At 42.7% G+C, this 19,670-nt stretch overlaps 1 protein-coding gene across 17 annotated transcripts in view; it reads left to right on the top strand.

Moving 5' to 3' along the window:
• Positions 1-19,670, top strand: part of ALPK1 (alpha kinase 1) — a 129,045-nt gene that overhangs the window by 22,375 nt on the left and 87,000 nt on the right. For 10 of the 17 annotated variants that reach the window (XM_044946133.1, XM_006046972.3, XM_025290297.2 and 7 more), the window contains one exon: positions 5,364-5,489. The exons of 5 other annotated variants lie outside the window; for them this stretch is intronic. The gene's annotated coding sequence lies outside the window, so the exon portion shown is untranslated. Of the gene's footprint in view, positions 1-5,363; positions 5,490-5,982; positions 6,052-19,670 lie in introns of all 17 variants that reach the window. 2 more of the 17 variants (XM_025290292.2, XM_025290289.2) reach the window with 1 other exon arrangement.

Below are 19,670 nucleotides of genomic sequence, written 5' to 3'. Positions count from 1 at the left end.
GTAGAGTGTGGAAACAGAGAGAGACAGATAACAGGAAAACCAGTGTAGAGGCTGACAGTATGAACTGGAGAGGACCTGTACCGGCAGCAGCAGGAGAGACAGTGGAGACCACATTTATGGGAAGTTTGTCATCGTCGACTGTAGGATGTGTAGTGAGAATAAGGTAGGAGTCAAGACAAGAGCGTGAACAAAGGCTTCAGTTCATGTGTATGTTCAGAACCACTACATTATTTGCTAGTGAAGGACCTCTGGAGCATTTCATAAACAGATAATACTCTTTTAATTATCAGTATTTCTTTCATGTATTTAGTTACTCTAAAATACCCTAATAGTTTAATAGATCTTATTTCCTCTCAAGCCATTTAAACATGCCTTGCAATGCTAATGAGTCCCTCAGTCGTGTCCGATTCTTTGCAACACCATGGACTATAGTCCATGGAATCCTCCGGGCCAGAATACTGGAGTGGGTAGCCTTTCCCTTCTCCAGGGGATCTTCCCAACCCAGGGATCGAATCCAGGTCTCCTACATTGCAGGTGGATTCTTTACCAGCTGAGCCACAAGGGAAGCCCTTGTTAGCAAACTCTTTCTCCATAGCACAAGTGTAATTTTTATTGTTATTACAGTGGAATATCATAGAGATGAAACAATGGATTATTTTTTCTATATTGAAATTCAAAACAATTAATGGATTTTTACTGAAACAGAGTTAAAAAAAGATTGTTGGTTAGGTAAATGGTATGTGTCACTATTTTAATGTTTCAAAAAAGTTTTCCAGTTTCTTACACCATGACTAAGTCTTGTAATTTATTTATAACTTTTTTGTTTTACGGAGTGCCACATTTGTTTTCATTCACAAGTAAAAATATGCATGCGTGCTCAGTCACTAAGTCATGTCCAACTCTTTGCCATCCTGCTAACTGTACCTGTCCAGGCTCCTCTGTCCATGGGATTTCCCAGGCAAGAATAGTGGAGTGGATTGCCCTTTCCTTCTCCAAGGGATCTTCCCCACCCAGGAGCTGCATCTGTGTCTCCTGCATTGCAGGTGGACTCTTTACCCCTGAGCCCCCAGGGAAGCCCAAGTAAAAATGAACATCTATTAATATTATCTCATGCATTGGAGAAGGAAATGGCAACCCACTCCAGTGTTCTTGCCTGGAGAATCCCAGGGATGGGGGAGCCTGGTGGGCTGCCGTCTATGGGGTCGCACAGAGTCGGACACGACTGAAGCGACTTAGCAGCAGCAGCAGTATATGCCTAAGCTGTTATGTGCCACCAGAAGAGGGCAGCAGTGAGGCACCATAAAGAACAATATTTACAAATTCTTCAATTGCAGATAGTTAAAGACCATGATTTGAATGAATGGATACTTTCCTTCTGACTAACATCCTAATTAACTGGCTTATTTTCTGAGCTAGAGACTATGACATAAACATTGCTACAGAAATTTCAGAGAATCTGAAGATGATCTCATAATGCAATGCAATGAGAAATTTATGGAAATTTCTATTAAAACTTATAGAGGATTAACACTAAGAAATACTCTGAAAATTTTACATCAGTTTGAAAGGAAGAGATTGGAGGAAGAGTTAAAAGCAAGCATGTTGTTTCTTGTCATTTCAACAGTGTATGCAGAGAATGTAATAGTTAACAGAGACAATAAAAGGCATCTTATCCTCTTTGAACATTACAGATATTCATGAAATAAAAAGAAACATTTTCAGTTGATCATATATGCAGTAAGCAATGAGTAGCATTAATCAACTAACAGAGGCTGCCCGTATTTAGCCAGTATCTTCTTTTAGAAACATTTAACAACCACAACTTTTACAATTGAACTAGAGTTGATTTACAGTGTTGTGCTAATTTCTGCTGTACAGCAAAGTGATTCAGTTATACATATATATCCAGATATATGTCCATTCTTTTTTAAAAAATATATGCTTTTCTATTATGGCTTATCACAAGATATTGAATGTAGTTCTCTATGCTACGCAGTAGGTCCTTGTTATCTATCCATCTAAATGTAATAGTTTGCATCGGCTAACCCCAGAATCCCACTCCATCCCTCCACACACCTCCTTCCCCTTGGCAATCACGCATCAGCAAGTATTTTTTGAACACATTTATGTGCTAGGAATTGTTTTAGGTGTTGAATATTCCAGGTTATAGTACAGAACAGAACAGGCACATTCCCTGACTTGTTGAAGGGTATAATATAGTGGGAAGGAGAGACTTTAAACAAAACCTCAAAATTAATTCATTAGTTATAGGTGAGAGAAAAAACGGAAAGCAGTCTACCACAGGGCCATAAATAAATTAGTTTGGGCTCAACCCCCAAATTGGAAAGTAAATAAAATTTTTAAAAGGACTCAAGAACAACTTCTCTGAAGTTCTTAACATCCATTTATATTATCCTTGTGTTTTAACAATACATAGAGTGGATAAGGTGAAATTTACAGATGTGTGAAAACAACTTTGCAGAAGAGTATTTGGGTAGTTGATAAGCAGCAATAAAACACTTTGCTAATTTGAAGTGTTATAAAATGCCCCGAGCCTCCCTGACCACCTCAGTCAACTCACCAGTCATCAGGCTAGCCTGAGCTGCCGCTGAGACTCTGTCCTCTCTTGATCCACTCTAAACTACAGATCCCTATCAAACCTGAAAAACAGGTGTGTGAATATAATCCCCCCTCTTCTTTTTCATTCGTCTTCATTGGCAGTTTTCCCAGGCTGTGAGTCCACTTCTAGACTCTCTAGCTTCCCTGTGAGTCTAGACCCCTTGGTTAAATAAGGTGATCTAATTTTCTACGAGCACTATAGACTTGCCTCCATTGTATACACTTCCCAGACCCGGGTTCGCTCAGCTCTCTAGGCCTGAGCTAATACAGTGCCCCAGCTGACTCTGATGGGATCCATTATGATGAGCCATAGCTGAGCTCTGAGAGATGCTTATCGATTCTTTTCTTCATCCTTAATTGTCTTTTCAATTCTCCACAGCACTTGTTTCAATCCAGGTTCTCTCTTTTCAAGCTGAATTTACACCTGCCAAATTTCCTTGTATCTGACTCATAAGTTACCAGATTATACATGGAGAATGCTCAGATTTTCTCTGAATCATTAGCCATTTGTTTCTCCTTCCATTCTGTCTCAGAAAAACAATATTCTACCTTGTATTCAAGGCTACCCCTTCTGTGTTAAAGTGACATCATTTTACCTACTTTGTGACTTGTCTCATTATTCCTTGTCCCTTTCTTTCATTTCTCTTTTTTTAAAAATTTGCCTTCTGACATCTTTTCCTTAGCCTACACACATATTCAAATTGAATGACTCTTTATGAAATACTCATTTCCTTTGAGACTATATTCAATCTTTTCCCTTCTCTTAACAGCAACACTTCTCAAAATAGTAGTCTATATTTAAGTCTACATTCATCTCTTTCACTTTCCTGTTTGACACTCATCCATCAACTTCTGTCCTCCTCTGAAACCTCTATTTACAGAATCAATGGGAATTTCCCAATCACCCAATCTAGTTGCCTCTTCTTCATGGGAAATAGATGGGGAAACAGTGGAAACAGTATCAGACTTTATTGTTTGGGGCTCCAAAATCACTGTAGATGGTGACCACAGCCATGAAATTAAAAGACGCTTGCTTACTCCTTGGAAGGAAAGTTATGTCCAACCTAGATGGCATATTCAAAAGCAGAGACGTTACTTTGCCAACAAAGGTCCATCTAGTCAAGGCTATGGTTTTTCCAGTGGTCATGTATGGATGTGAGAGTTGGACTGTGAAGAAAGCTGAGCGCTGAAGAATTGATGCTTTTGAACTGTGGTGTTAGAGAAGATTCTTGAGAGTCCCTTGGACTACAAGGAGATCCAACCAGTCCATCCTAAAGGAGATCAGTCCTGGGTGTTCATTGGAAGGACTGATGTTGAAGCTGAAACTCCAATACTTTGGCCACCTCATGCAAAGAGTTGACTCGTTGGAAAGACTCCGATGCTGGGAGGGATTGGGGGCAGGAGGAGAAGGGGACGACAGAGGATGAGATGGCTGGATGGCATCACCGACTCAATGGACATGAGTTTGGGTAAACTCCAGGAGATGGTGATGGACAGGGAGGCCTGGCTTGCTGCAATTCATGGGGTCACAAAGAGTCAGACACGACTGAGCGACTGAACTGAACTGTGTCACTCCCTGGGGCTTCCTGTAGGACTTGTTACACAGTATCATGTCTCCACAGTCTCCTGGTTCTCACACTTGGCTGGCTACTTCTCTTACAGGCTACTGTTTTACTGCTTGGCTCCTGGAAGTCTAGAAGTCCATGTCCTCTGCATACCCTACCTTTGCCTCCTTTATTCTCTTGTAAAGGCTTCAAGTATTGCTCCTTATTCCCAAATGTATCTCCTGTTCTAATCTCTCTCCTGAGTTTAACTCACATTTCCCACCTCTTGTAGAGAACACGGTTTCTCTGCGAGCTTTCATGGGCACTTCAAACAGAACTCGTCTGAACTTACTGTCTCTCAGTGGCGTCCAGGCACCCTGAACCAGCTGCTGACTCCAGTTAGGATCTGCAAGATCATTTTGCCCTTTGCTCTTGCTGCGTCCCTATCCCACACTACCTGTCTGCAATGCATCTCCTCACACCATTTCCCTTGTCTCCTACACCCTGCCTCTCCCCCATTTTCCCACTTGTTAGAGTTGCCATCCTTCAATGTTTGACTCTTGTTTCACCTTCTGAATAAATAATAACTGAACTAAATCTCCTCTTCCCTATTCTTCACCCACTCTTTGCTTAGAGTTCAGCTGTATCTGACCATACTCAGTCTTGTATTTGAGATACACCTTTGTGCTTGCTGTCTCTATCAAAGCTGGAGCCCTGAAAGTATGGGACTGTGTCTTATTCACCTTTATATCTCTACTGCAAACCACGACACATAGCAGAAACCCCAAACATTTTGGTTAGTTTGTATTGTTGGAAGAAAAGTACCACAGATCTTAATTTTTAAGAATTGTTTCTTTTGAAGAGCACAGTTTGTAATATGTAGGCTACAAATTTGAACAAATGTATTGAATAAAGTTGACATTTTTGCCTTTATCCTACTTTAGTTAACACAGATTTTTCGGCAATTCTACTCTGTGAGAGGCTTGTTTAAGGGCGATGAAATTCTTGGAAATCAAGATTGAGTCTCGGGATCTGGGATTTTATTTTACTTTCCTTAAGTTAGTACGTTAGCCTGCTACTTCTCCACGGATGCTGACTGAAGACGTGAGACTCTTAGGTCAAAGGCAAAGGACTTCACTACTCAGAGCACAGCATGTAGTATGACCATCATATTGACATCAGTTCCTCATGTCTTCCTAGGTCGAAGGAGTGATACTGAGCAGTTCAGGTGGATGTTGGTGGGTTTGTGTTGCGGCCAAGTAACACTGAGTTTGAGGAATCCTCTTTGGCCCAGAGGGAGACATTACGTCATTCCTCACATTTGCTGTAAGTACAACCTGATAGATAGCCCAGAAAGGAGAGATTGGTCAGGCATTCATAACACACCCAGAGTCTGCCTGCAATGCAGGAGACCCGGGTTCAATCCTGGATTGGGAAGAACCCTGGAAAAGGAATTGGCAACCCGCTCCAGTATTCTTGCCTGGAGAATGCTACAGACAGAGGAGCCTAGTGGGCTACAGTCCATGGGGTCGAAAAGAGTAGGACAAGACTGAGCAACTAACACTTTATCCCCTGAGAAAACAGTTCTAGATTTTAAACCTGATGAGAAGAAAAAAAAAAAATCAGAGGGTTAATGAGAATAAGACTTAGTAGTCTACCTGGTTTTATAACAAATAAAATTTCTAAACACTTTACCTCATGAGAAGTGAATCTAGGACTCATATATAAAATAACCACCAACTAAATCCAAACAACCTAAGGCAATGTCTGTAACTTGCTAAGTTAGTAGTATAGTAACTGTAGTTCTTTACATCTGCAGCCTTTTGCCACATACTGAGTTTCTTTGAAAGTTTTAAGAACTTTATACTCATCAGAGGATTTTTATCAGGTATGACTTTTACTCTCTCAAAATGGTAAATTGAACTGTAAATTAGAGTGTGCTAGTAAATTGGATTAGCATTAAATACTTCCTTGGATATGTGCAGTTGAACAAATGAAATACCTTTTCTTCTCAAGATTCTCTTGAAATATCTTATCAGCGTATAGAGGTGAGGTACTTGAGACGGGAGAAGGGGACAACGGAGGATGAGATGGTTGGATGGCATCACCGACTTGATGGACATGAGTTTGAGCAAGCTCCGGGAGTTGGTGATGGACAGAGAAGCCTGGCGTGCTGCAGTCCATGGGGTCGCAAAGAGTCAGACATGACTGAGCGATTGAACTGAACTGAACTGACTTGAGACATGCAAGGTGGCAGCCCAGACTTGAGAGGGGAGTTACTTTTTTACATTGATGATCGTAACTCCTGTTTCCCAAGATCATATTAGCCCTAGTGACTAAAAAGCTTAGGCAACAGTCACAAAACTTTTGTTATTGCCTATTTCGACTTTCAGCCTCTGCACTCCCCATGTTTTTCAGGATGCTTTCCAATCTCTACAAGCAGTGTCACGGTCGCTCTTAAAATTGGAGATTGACCACCTCCAAGGTTCACAAACGTTTCAGCTACCCTAGGTTACTTGAACTTCTAGGCTGCCACAAGTTGTTCAGACTTCAAGGAAGGCCTTGTTTTTTATGCGCTCTAATTCCCTTGCTCCCTTCCTCTCCCCTTGCAAGGAAAGTCACCCAGGCTCCCCCGAGGCAGAGTTACAGGGCTTTTGAGTAACTCATTCTTCACTTGGAGCCTTCCACTCCGACTCAAACTGGTTTCCAACATAGGCCATATGCCTGGAGACCCTACCACACCCCATGGTGAGTTTTCAGCCTTCCTGAGTTGCTTTCCTTTCCTCCCCTCGAGTTTACGGAAACTTTCATCACCCTTCGATGTTTGAAAATCTTTGCAGTAGAGATGATCATCACTTCTTTACCAGCCACATGCTCTTCCCCAACATCCCATTTTCACACAGTTTGCTCTGTTATCTTCCCTGACAACCCCCACCACCGTTGGAGTCATTGCTGTTTTAGCCCATTGGACCGTGGGTGCACAGATGATGCCCACAGGTAATGAGCCGTGTGTTGCACTAAGACTTGGTCTGAACTAAGGATGCTGAGACTGGGTCATTTTCTATTAAGCGGTTGAATCAGGAGGGCAGGTAAAGCCAGGGTGAGTGGATCAGATAAGGATGGTTTACAGAGACAAAAAAATTAGATTCTTATCTATTCCATTCACCTCTGTGGTCTTTGCACCTAGCATGGTGCCGGAAATAGCAGGCTTTCAGTAAGTCTTAGTGTGAATGAATAAAGCAGACTGTGGGGGGTGTGTGTGTGTGTGTGTGTGTGAGAGAGAGAGAGAGAGAGAGGCTACTTTTGCCTCCTACAGCCTTCCATTTCCTGATTCCAATCCCACATGAAGACAACCTTCATTTTCTGCCCTATGTCCATGAGATATCCCTGTGTCCATCCAATAATTTTTCCTTTATGCTAAAGTTAGTTTGGGTGTGTTCTGCTCCTTTGCAGCTAAATTAAACCTAAGAATCTCCCACTTCAGTGGGCATGTCTCCACTTGGTCCAACTGAACCTCTCCTTTTGGGGATGAATAGAAACTCAAATTCAACTGAGAATAAAGAAAATACCTCCCAAAATAAAGCTTCTTGATCTTCGTAAAAGGCAACCTCTGAAGAAAAACATGATAGAAACTGCAAATTGAAGATCCTTTTGGAGACAGGGTCAGACTTCAGGCATTGTTGAGTGAATGCGACTTTATTTAAAGTCAATGGAGAGTGTCAGATATGATCAGGACACTCTTGCCAACCTAAGCCCCAGGTAGAGGAAGAAGAACAGTGAGTCACAGCTTTACCCTGAACTCTGGAATGCTACTGGAGTGACTTGCTGATACAGAGACTTCTTTACAGTTTCTGGTTGTACTCTTGGCTGTTGTATAGCACGCCGTAGAAAAAGGTTGTTCTTTCCTGCTCCCTGCCTGGGAGGACACATATAAACCTGAGAGGCAGAAGAGTAGTTGAAAAATTCATTGGCAACCATCATAGGCTTGAAACAAGGAAAAATGAAATACTGGAAGCAGTATGGTGTATTTTTCAAGAACATAGTTTTGATGTGAGACCAATGTCAAAAACCAACTCTCCAACTTACTAACTAGCTCTGTGTCCTTGACTAAGCTGCTTAACCCCTTAGAGCTGCAGATTTCTCATCTAAAAAGTGCAGATAAAAAATACTTATAAACATGTTTTAAGTATTAGATTAGATAATGTCTGTAAGTTCCTAGGCCAACAGTATCAACCAAGTGCTCAGTAAGTGGTAAGGGCGGTTAGGATAAATAGTGCTTTGTAATACAAGGATCAATGAAAAGTGTGTTATTTTCCTGTAACTGGAAGGGAGGTTGCATTTTTTTAAGTTTGGGTATGTGTAAGCACGTGCTGAATCATGTCCGACTCTTTGCAACCTCATGGGCTGTAGCCCGCCAGCCTCCTCTGTCCATGGGATTTTTCAGGCAAGAATACGGAATGGATTGCCATTTCCTACCCCAGGGGCTCTACACAGGGAGTGAACCCGCTTCTCTTGTGTCTCCTGCAGGCAGATTCTTTACCACTAGTGCCATCTGAGAAGCTTAAGTTTAGAAACTTAAACATACTAAAACATGTATTTCATAGCTCTTCTTTACTGTTATCTTTTCCAAATAAATCCCTGTACGTAGACAAATGTAAAACAAGAGTCCAGGAAACATCTAACAAGATAGTCAGTCAGTCAGTCAGTTCAGTCGTTCAGTTGTGTCTGACTCTTTGCGACCCCATGAATTGCAGCACGCCAGGCCTCCCTGTCCACCACCAACTCCCAGAGTTCACTCAGACTCACGTTCATCGAGTCGGTGATGCCATCCAGCCATCTCATCCTCTGTCATCCCCTTCTCCTCCTGCCCCCAATCTCTCCCAGTATCAGAGTCTTTTCCAATGAGTCAACTCTTTGCATGAGGTGGCCAAAGTACTGGAGTTTCAGCTTTAGCATCAGTTCTTTCAAAGAACACCCAGGACTGATCTCCTTTAGAATGGACTGGTTGGATCTCCTTGCAGTCCAAGGGACTCTCAAGAGTCTTCTCCAACACCACAGTTCAAAAGCATCTATTCTTCATCGCTCAGCTTTCTTCATAGCAGTTATGCAATAGATAGCCATCGGTTGTGGTGTCAATCAACAGCAGAGTTCAGTTCAGTTCAGTTCACTCACTCAGTTGTGTCCGACTCTTTGTGACCCCATGGACTGCAGCACACCAGGCCTCCCTGTCCATCACCGACTCCCAGAGTTTACCCAAACCCATGTCCATTGAGTCGGTAATGCCATCCAACCATCTCATCCTCTGTCGTCTCCTTCTCCTCCCGCCTTTAATCTTTCCCAGAATCAGGGTCTTTTCAAATGAGTCAGTTCTTTGCATCAGGTGGCCAAAATAGCAGCAGAAGCAGAGTAAACTCCCCCAAAAGGAGGCACATGTGAATTCTCACATGTGATCTTCTCAAGACCTTAAAAGCACTTGTAAACTATATGACCTGTAGATGGCGAACTTGGATAGGGTGAATATTAAGCAATGACTACATAGAAAGGAAAGCAGTGGTTTTTGTTTTGTTAAAGGGAGGACTAAGAAAAGCGGATACATTATTAAAGAGCTGCACAACCCACACCAAGCCAAAAGCATCCTTCACCGACACACTGGGTTCTTTCTTCCAAGGGGACCATCAGCCTGAATGTCAGAGTGAGGCCACCCTCAGTCATGTGTGCTACTGAGAGACAAGACTGCATTTGCTGGTAGAAATGTTTTGGTTGAGTAGTCATGCTGGTTGCTAGTAAGCAATACAATGAAAAGGACTGTCAAGTAGGGAACATAAATAGATTTCTTGTAAATCTCTTGAGGCGTATAGAAACGTTACCTTCTTAGAATATCCATAGGTAACACTCTGTATCTGAACCCATTGTGCATGTCCAAAATAGCCACGTCTTTTGATCTGAATATTATAAATAATTATATCCTCCCTTGTTCGATTACTGCCACTTTGGCGTATTTGCTCTGTTACCCTCCTCAAGGCAATTCTTTAGGGACCAATTACCATTCTTTATTGATATCATTTCACTGGCCAAGGATTTCTAGAGCACCATACGGGGCATTCAGGGCTACTAAGGGAGCTCTGTAGTACTTTGTACAATGTATGTGCCCTGCTTTCTGGATACATGTGGGGTTTTCTTCCTTAAAATTCTATTTTGGAGTACAGATTTTACTATCCCAGGTCACAACTACCTATAACACTTGAGTTTACAGGGAAATGAGTGTGACTTTCCAAAACTGCCTGCTCCTACAGTGGCCTGAGTTGTCCTGCTAGTTTTTTCAGTTGTGAAAAAAGCTCAGCAACTCCCCCAGCATGATGGACTGATGACCACATGCTGCCTTATAAAACAGGGTCACTGTCCCTAAAGAGCCACTCAGCTTGTGGGTCAGGTGGAGGGACATCTTCAGACTTCTAAGGTGCCTCTGCCCTGTCATTCATTATGAGGCTGACATTATTGTCTGCACATTGGCCTCCCCACAACTGTGGACTTCCAGAGTCCAGAAACAGCATCATATTCATCTCTTTATCCTTAAACAGTTTGTGTTTGGCACACAGTAGGTACTTGCAGAAATGTTGAAAGAATTAAAGAATATATGTGCTTGGGTAGGACAAGCATGCAGAAAGGTGGAAATGTCAATTAAGAGTAAAAAAAAAAAAAAAGGAGGAAGATAGGCAACCTACCCATGAGGAATTGTACTTATGTCAGACAAATATTCAGAGAAGTCAATGGCACCCCACTCCAGTACTCTTGCCTGGAAAATCCCATGGACGGAGGAGCCTGGTAGGCTGCAGTCCATGGGGTCGCGAAGAGTCAAACGTGACTGAGCGACTTCACTTTCACTTTTCACTTTCATGCATTGGAGAAGGAAATGGCAACCCACTCCAGTGTTCTTGCCTGGAGAATCCCAGGGACGGGGGAGCTTGGTGGGCTGCCGTCTATGGGGTCGCACAGAGTCGGACACGACTGAAGCGACTTAGCAGCAGCAGCAGCAGCAGCAGCAGACAAATATTATTCCTAAAGAATAGAAGAAGAGAAAAGAGCAGAGACTGTGTACAGCCTAATCCATTTATTTTTACTAACCAAGAGATTGTTAGTAACTCTCAAGAGATTGACTAACATCCTGTTAACTGTTGCCAGCGGAGAACACACCTCTCCAGAGAGCACAGTGTTTGTGTCCTAATTCCATGTATTTCATATCTTCATTCATTTTACTACACAGAGGCCTAACCGCTATACGATCACAGGATCTTCACTCTACGATCACAGCATCTTCATGCATTTCAAAAGGAAGAAAGTCACTAGCTCTTGGGATGAGGTAGTTCTGGTGTTCAGGTAGCTTCTAAAAGGTTGCAGTTAAGCTAAGCTATGGTAAATAGAGAAGTAATTTGAAATCCAGAAATTGTAAGGTCTTACCTAAGAGTGGATTTGGGTATAAAGGCGCCCACTGGTGAAACACAGACCCTAGAGGTTGGGAGTGATGAACAGTGAGAAACAGACTGTGAGAGACAGTCCAACTACGAGGAGCCACACATCACCCCAGTGCTGCCCATGGAACTGACAATGAACATCTAACATATAATAGCGGGGATAGTCGAGGACATGGGGACCGTGTACGGTGATGGGAGTAGGACTGTTGTGTCTGCACGTGATAAGCACTGAGGAAACACTAGCGGAATGAACAGACCATTCTAAGGCTGAGCTGCTGCTAAGGGAAGTCATGAACGGCTTCACTAATGGAGCATTCATTTATAAACAGAAACTGAAGTGGGAAAAATGGGTAGAAACCAGTGCAGGAAAAGATAAAATGAAAAGCACTAATCAGAAACCATTCAGAAGAAAGGAAGGAAGCAATGTCTGGAAACCTGAATGAATGGATCATTATAATGGTGCTTATAAAAAGCTCTGTTTCCAGACAACCAGCTTAAAAGAGAAACATGCTATATAGTATGGTTTTCATCAGTCAGCAAAGTGTGTAAATTCATCTGGAAATGCAGATTTGTCCTTAGAAATTAATTTTACAAAGAGTTTATTGCATAGACACTTGAATAAGATAAATAAGAGGACATTTGATAGATTTTGTAAAAGCTACATACATGTTATTCATGTACTAAACTATAAAGATAACTACCACCAATACAGCCTATATAACAGGTGAAAAGGAGAGCAGGGCAAGAAATAGGTTACTGCATGAACATATACACTGCCATGCAAGCAAGAAAATATAAATATTGACCACAGCCTCCATAGCAACTGAATACGAGATTACATTTATAACTTTCTTAATGTACTTTGCCAATAAAGAACTGTCTAGTCAAGGCTACGGAGAAGGCAATGGCACCCCACTCCAATACTCCTGCCTGGAAAATCCCATGGACGGAGGAGCCTGGTAGGCTACAGTCCATGGGGTCACTACGAGTCGGATACGACTGAGCGACTTCCCTTTCACTTTTCACTTTCATGCATTGGAGAAGGAAATGGCAACCCACTCCACTGTTCTTGCCTGGAGAATCCCAGGGACAGGGGAGCCTGGTGGGCTGCCATCTATGGGGTCACACAGTCAGACACGACTGAAGTGACTTAGCAGCAGCAGCAGTCAAGGCTATGGTTTTTCCAGTGGTCATGTATGGATGTGAAAGTTGGACTGTGAAGAAAGCTGAGCGCCGAAGAATTGATGCTTTTGAATGTGGTGTTGGAGAAGACTCTTGAGAGTCCCTTGGACTGCAAGGAGATCCAACCAGTCCATTCTAAAGGAGATCAGTCCTGGGTGTTCTTTGGAAGGACTGATGCTAAAGCTGAAACTCCAATACTTTGGCCACCTCATGCAAAGAGTTGACTCATTGGAAAAGACTCTGATGCTGGGAGGGATTGGGGGCAGGAGGAGAAGGAGATGACGGAGGATGAGATGGTTGGATGGCATCACTGACTTGATGGACATGAGTTTGGGTGAACTCCGGGAGTTGGTGATGGACAGGGAGGCCTGGCATGCTGCAATGCATGGGGTCGCAAAGAGTTGGACACGACTGAGAGACTGAACTGAAACTGAATGTACTCTCAGTAAGGAGTGCGGAAGGGTAGTGTGAGAGGTCTGCTCCTTCCCATAGAGAAAGCTGAGCGTGGAAGAATTGATGCTTTTGAACTGTGGTGTTGGAAAAGACTCTTGACATTCCCTTGCACTGAAAGGAGATCAAACCAGTTAATCCTAAAAGAAATCAGTCCTGAATATTCATTGGAAGGACTGATGCTAAAGCTGAAACTCCAATACTTTGGCCACCTGATGTGAAGAGTTGACTCATTGGAGAAGACCTTGATGCTGGGAAAGATTGAAGGAGGGAGGAGAAAGGGACGACAGAGGATGAGATGGTTGGATGGGATCACTGACTCAATGGACATGAGTTTGACCAAACTCCGGGAGATGGTAAAGGACAGAAAAGCCTAGCATGCTGTAGTCCATGGGATTGCAGAGTCAGACACGACTGAACAACAAGAATGATGGTCCCATCTGATCTGTCCTTGGATGAAACCATATATTGGTCATTGACCTGGAGTGTACACCATTTTCTCTAGGCTAGTACCCCTACTTTGTAAGGTGTCCTCCAGCTGGCTCTGTAACCAAGCCTTCAACAGACTATCACACTTCTCTGCAAGGCCAGCTGCTCCTGGTTTATGGTAAAACCAATGAATCCTGTGGGAATCCTATAGCATTCTTGACCAGAAGCAGTGCTGTATGCATTACTGTGGGTGAAATTAACTTTCAGTAAGTCCACAGAAAGTTTTGCTCATAGAACATAGCAGGGGGGTTAAATCTATATGCAGAACATAGATCCATTTTAGTGAGAAAAATTGCTACCAAGTCCACAATGAAAGTGGGTTGATATAATCACTCCACCCCATTCACCACACTGGGAGCTGTATGGAGGGCCCAGCATGGGTTTCTGCTGCTGGCATTTAAAGCGTTCATTTGTGGTGGTAGTAGCCAGATCTGCCTTGGTAAGAAGTTCTCGTGGTTGAGCCCTTGGATAACCTCCATCTTTGCTTTTGAACCTACCGAGAAATAGTGATTCCTGGGGAAGAGGCCAGCTGACATTTGCAGTCCTGATTGTCCTGCCCATTTGATTATTGAGTCTCCTCCGTAGTGAGAGCCCTTTGCTGAGCATTCACATGGGGCACAATATTCTCACACCTGTGAACCTATTTTAAGAAGTCCATACATGTACCTCTACCCTAAACCTCCGGTCAATCCAATCTTTTTCCTTCCTACTTGCTCATCATCAAAAGAAACCTTTAGACTTTATGTATATACCTTCACTATGGTGATCTTTCTCTCTAGGTAAAACGTACAAATAGATGTACTTCTTAAAGTTCTGCTTATTGTGAAGATTTATCTTCCTACTTGTCCTTCATCGTGACAGTGTGAAGAACTCTAATGCAGCATGAACTTTTTTATGGCTCTTGCCTGTATATTGTGCATGAAAGTGAAAGTGAAGTCATGTCCGACTCTTTGCGACCCCATGGACTGTAGCCCACCAGGCTTCTCCGTCCATGGGATTTTCCAGGCAAAAATACTGGAGTGGGTTGCCATTTCCTTCTCCAGGAGATCTTCCCGACCCAGAGATTGAACCCAGGTCTCCCGCATTGTAGGCAGACGCTTTACTGTCTGAGCCACCAGGGAAGTCAGTCTTGAGCCATTTCTTCCCTGCCCATGTGTGGGTCCAGTAGAGGTGGGCCTTGCAGCAAGACTAGGTGCCACAAAACTTGGAGCCATTTGCTCATGAAAGCTTCTTGTGCATCTAGAACTTGATTGCATGTGATCTTGTATGTGCTGGTTCATCTTGATGATGAAGAGCTGCTCTGCCCGTCCAAATTTAACAAGTCAGAGACCTTAGTTCAGTCACTCAGTAGTGTCATCTCTGCAACCCCATGGACTGCAGCACACCAGGCCTCCCTGTCCATCACCAACTCCCAGAGTTTTGTCAAACTAATGCCCGTTGAGTCAGTGATGCCATCCAACCATCTCATCCTCTGTCGTCCCCTTCTCCTTCCACCTTCAATCTTTCCCAACATCAGGGTCTTTTCCAATGAGCCAGTTCTTCGTATCAGGAGGCCAAACTATTGGAGTTTCGGCTTCAGCATCAGTCCTTCCAATGAATATTCAGGACTGATTTCCTTTAGGATTGATTGGTTTGATCTTGCAGTCCAAGGGACTGTCAAGAGTCTTCTCCAACACCACAGTTCAAAAGCGTCAATTCTTCAGTGCTCAGCTTCCGTTATAGTCCAATTCTCACATCCATGCATGACTAGTGAAAAAACCTTAGTTAGATGGACCTTTATTGGCAGAGTAATATCTCTCTTTTGGTCATAGCTTTGCTTCCAAGGAGCAAGCGTCTTTTAATTTCATGGCTGTAGTCACCATCTGCAGTGATTTTGGAGCCCAAGAATATAAAATCTGTCACTGTCATTGTTTTCCCATCTATTTGCCATAAAGTGATGGGACCAGATGCCATGATCTTAGTTTTTTGAATGTTGAGTTTTAAGCCAGCTTTTTCACTCTCCTCTTTCACTTTCATCAAGAGGCTTCCTCTTCACTTTCTGCCATAAGGGTGGTGTCATATGCACATTTGAGGTTATTGATATTTCTCCCGGCAATCTTGATTCCAGTTTGTGCTTCATCCAGCCCAGCGTTTCTCATGATGTACTCTGCATATAAGTTAAATAAGCAGGGTGACAATATACAGCCTTGATGTACTCCTCTTCCTATTTGGAACCAGTCTGTTGTTCCATGTCCAGTTCTCACTGTTGCTTCCTGACCTGCATACAGCTTTCTCAAGAGGCAGGTAAGGCAGTCTGGTAGTCCCATCTCTTGAAGAATATTCCACAGTTTGTTGTGATCTACACAGTCAAAGGCTTTGGCATAGTCAATAAAGCAGAAGTAGATGTTTTTCTGGAACTCTCTTGCTTTTTCGATGATCCAGCGGATGTTGGCAATTTGATCTCTGGTTCCTCTACCTTTTCTAAATCCAACTTGAAGATCTGGAAGTTCATGGTTCACATATTGTTGAAGCTTTGCTTGGAGAATTTTGAGCATGACTTTACTAGCATGTGAGATGAGTGCAATTGTGTGGTAGTTTGAACATTCTTTGACATTGCATTTCTTTGGAATTAGAATGAAAACTGACCTTTTCCAGTCCTGTGGCCACTGCTGAGTTTTCCAAATTTGCTGCCATATTGAGTGCAGCACTTTCACAGCATCATCTTTCAGGATTTGAAATAGCCCCACTGGAATTCCATCACCTCCACTAGCTTCGTTCATAGTGATGCTTTCTAAGGCCCACTTGACTTCACAGTCCAGGATGTCTGGCTCTAGGTGAGTGATCACACCATCGTGGTTCTCTGGGTCATGAAGATCATTTTTGTATAGTTCTTCCATGTATTCTTGCCACCTTTTCTTAATATCTTCTGCTTCTGTAGGTCCATACAATTTCTGTCCTTTATCGAGCCCATCTTTGCATGAAATGTTCCCTTGGTATCTTGAATTTTCTTGAAGAGATCTCTAGTCTTTCCCATTCTGTTGTTTTCCTCTATTTCTTTGCATTGATCACTGAGGAAGGCTTTCTTATGTCTCCTTGCTGTTCTTTGGAACTCTGCATTCAGATGGGTGTATCTTCCCTTTGCTCCTTTGCCTTTCACTTCTCTTCTTTCATCAGCTATTTGTAAGGCCTCCTTAGACAACCATTTTGCCTTTTTAAATTTCTTTTTCTTGGGATGGTCTTGATCACTGCCTCCTATATGATGACACAAACCTCCATCCATAGTTCTTCAGGTATTCTGTTTATCAGATCTAATCCCTTGAATCTATTTGTCATTTCCACTGTATAATCATAAAGGATTTGATTTAGGTCATACCTGAATAGTCTAGTGTTTTTCCCTACTTTCTTCAATTTAAGTCTGAATTTGGTAATAAGAAGTTCATGATCTGAGCCACAGTCCGTTCCTGGTCTTGTTTTTGCTGACTGTATAGAGCTTCTCCAATGTCAGCTCCAAAGAATATAATCAATCTTATTTCAGTGTTGACCATCTGGTGATGTCCATGTGTAGAGTCATCTATTGTGTTATTGGAATAGGGTGTTTACTACAACCAGTGTGTTCTCTTGGCGAAACTCTGTTAGCCTTTGCCCTGCTTCATTTTATACTCCAAGGCCAAACTTGCCTGTTACCCCAGGTATCTCTTGACCTCCTACTTTTGCATTCCAGTCCCCTGTGATGAAAAGGACATCTTTTTTGGTTTTAGTTCTAGCAGGTGTTGTAGTTCATCATAGAACCATTCAACTTCAGCTTTTTCAGCATTACTGGTCAGGGCATAGACTTGGATTACTGTGACATTGAATGGTTTGCCTTGGAAATGAACAGAGATCATTCTGTCATTTTTGAGATTGCATCCAAGTACTGCATTTTGGACTCTTGTTGACTATGAGGGCTACTCCATATCTTTTAAGGGATTCTTGCCCATGACAGTAGTTATAACGGTCATCTGAATTAAATTCGGCCATTCCCGTGCATTTTAGTTTGCTGATTCCTAAAATGTCAGTGTTCACTCTTGCCAGCTTCTGTTTGACCACTTCCAATTTGCATTGATTCATGGACCTGACATTCCAGCCTCCTATGCAATATTGCTCTTTACAGCATCAGACCTTGCTTCCATCACCAGTCACATCCACAACTGGCTGTTGTTTTCACTTTGGCTCCATCCCTTCATTCTTTCTGCAGTTATTTCTCCACTGATCTCCAGTAGCATATTGGGCACTTGCTGACCTGGAGAGTACATCTTTCAGTGTCCTATCTTTTTGCCTTTTCATACTGCTCATAGGGTTCTCAAGGCAAGAATACTGAAGTGGTTTGCCATTCCCTTCTCCAGTGGACCACATTCTGCCAGACCTCTCCACCATGACCTGTCCATCTTGGGTGGCCCTACACGGCATGACTCATAGTTTCATTGAGTTAGACAAGGCTGTGGTCCACGTGATCAGATTGGTTAGTTTTCTGTGATTGTGGTTTTCAGTCTGTCTGCCCTCTGATGGAGAAGGATAAGAGGCTTATGGAAGCTTCCTGATGGGAGAGACTGAGGGGGAAACTGGGTCTTGTTCTGATGGGCCACCAGGGAAGCATTTAGCAAGAGGTCCATCAAATAGCATCTAATTTGGAAGAGAAAGCACAAGTCTCACTATCAGTTTATTCTCCATGACCAGATATTCAGTCTTTATCAGGATATAGCAGGAAAAAAAAAAAAACAACACAGCAGCTGTTTCTTGATGAAAATAGTTATTTGTCTAAGAGGTATGGCTTTTCTCTCAGTTCTAGGGGCTGTACTATTTTATTTGGGAATTCTGTAAGCTCAGTGATCTGTTACAGAATATTGTACACATTAGATTTCCTGGGTCACAAGGTCTAATGGCTGGTAAAAACGGCTTACTCTTTAAACTGAACTGACTGAAGACTACTCCTTTGCTTCTATATTCTTTAAATATAGAATCCTTATGGTTTATTCAGTAAGTAGGAAGGAGTAACTTGCCTGGAAAATCCCATGGATGGAGGAGCCTGGTGGGCTGCAGTCCATGGGGTCGCTGAGGGTCGGACACAACTGAGCGACTTCACTTTCACTTTTCACTTTCATGCATTGGAGAAGGAAAAGGCAACCCACTCCAGTGTTCTTGCCTGGAGATCCCAGGGAAGGGGGAGCCTGGTGGGCTGCCGTCTATGGGGTCAAACAGAGTCGGACACGACTGAAGCGACTTAGCAGCAGCAGAAAGGACCAACACAAATATAATATTATTTTTCCTGTCTTATACCAAAATCCCATGAAATGTGTGGGATTTCTTCATGGAATGAGATACAAGGTGCAGTAAACTATCTTTTAGTTTGGAGGAGATCCCTAAGTGCACCCCCTGACATCTGGACTCCCGGCAACATCAGTGAGTTATTAGATCTCTGAACTCTCATGGAATTTATCTCTTATCCTCAGTGACATATGTGTCTTATCAAGGTGTCTTATGTATTTTACACTTTCTGACCAAATTGTGGTACCCAACCCCACCTCATGGATAGCACAATGAATCTAAAGTCTCTGGTAAATGTTCCCATGTTAATTGTTTTGACCCAGGGGAGCTATGTTCCTTTTTCCCGTCTTAGTTTATCATTTTAGAATTTATTTACACACACATTCCCCTGGTTCCTACGGGGAAAAAGTTAGAAAAAATCATATAATTTTTTGTGGGGGTGTGTGCAGAGTACATCATGAGAAACGCTGGACTGGAAGAAGCACAAGCTGGAATCAAGATTGCCGGGAGAAATATCAATAACCTCAGATATGCAGATGACACCACCCTTATGGCAGGAAGTGAAGAGGAACTAAAAAGCCTCTTGATGAAAGTGGAAGAGGAGAGTGAAAAAGTTGGCTTAAAGCTCAACATTCAG

Source organism: Bubalus bubalis, chromosome 7 (genome assembly GCF_019923935.1).
Source record: "Bubalus bubalis isolate 160015118507 breed Murrah chromosome 7, NDDB_SH_1, whole genome shotgun sequence".
Taxonomy (NCBI): domain Eukaryota; kingdom Metazoa; phylum Chordata; class Mammalia; order Artiodactyla; family Bovidae; genus Bubalus; species Bubalus bubalis.
The sequence above is the reverse complement of the archived record's forward strand: the minus strand, read 5'-3'. Positions and strand labels throughout refer to the sequence as shown.